Consider the following 1105-nt stretch of genomic DNA (forward strand, 5'->3'; position numbering starts at 1 on the left):
GGGATGGTTCAGGGAATGGAGATGAGAGATGACATGGAGGTTGATTTGGTGAGACTTGACAACGAATTGTCTATATGGGAGTTTAGAAAGAATTAAGAGTTGAGGGAAATTCTGAGATTGTGAATATAGATGACTGGAAGTATAGTAGTGTCTTTGACAGAAATAAGGAAGCTAGTAAGAGGGGTAGCTTTTGGGGAAGAGATAATGAATTCTGTTTCGGATATGTTGAGTTTCAAATGCCTTCAGGACATCCAGTTGGAAATGTCTAATAGGCAGTTGTGATGCGGTACTAGAACTCAGGGGAGAGACTAGGGAGAAATATATAGGGATATATAAGTTTGGAAGCCATGTGCATAGAGATAATTGAACCCATGAGAACTGACGAGATCACTGAAAGAGAGGATATAGAGAGAGGGAAACGAAGAGGGCGTACAGGTGGGCTCAGGGGAGAAGAGCAAAAAATATATTGGGAAATATCACTTAGGAGTAAGAAATAAGAAGGTGCTGGAAGTTTGTAGATGACACAGAAACCTCATACCTACACATCATGAATGATTTCTTTGAGAATATAATGAGGTGGCAACAAATATGGCTAGCACTTAATCACTTCGCCAAAAAAAAAAAAAAGAAAGAAACTGAATTTATTTTAATAACTAGTTAATGACTAGATACTGAAGTAGGAGTCAAGTGGCTAGGTGATAGAGTAGGTAGAGTTCTAACCTGAAGTCAGGAAGACCTGAGTTCAAATGTAGCCTCAGATACTTATTAGCAATGTGACTTTGGGCAATTCACTTTATCTCTGACTCAGTTTTCTCATCTGTAAAATGGGGCTGATAATAACATCTACTTTCCAGAGTTGTGAAGATCAAGTGAGATAAAAATTATAAAGTGCTTAGCCCAGTGCCTGACAAAGTAGGTACTGTACAAATGCTTATTCTCTCCTATTGCCTATATCCATGCATATGTGAAAAACCATATTAAATTCCTTAAAAGATTTAATAATAAAGTTAATAGACCACTGACTTGTTAAAGCAAAGATAATGATTGTTATTGACAATTGTTATTAATTGATAACAAACAATCAGGAGAATACAAATGAAAAGCA

This window comes from Sarcophilus harrisii, chromosome 3 (assembly GCF_902635505.1).
Source record: "Sarcophilus harrisii chromosome 3, mSarHar1.11, whole genome shotgun sequence".
NCBI lineage: Eukaryota > Metazoa > Chordata > Mammalia > Dasyuromorphia > Dasyuridae > Sarcophilus > Sarcophilus harrisii.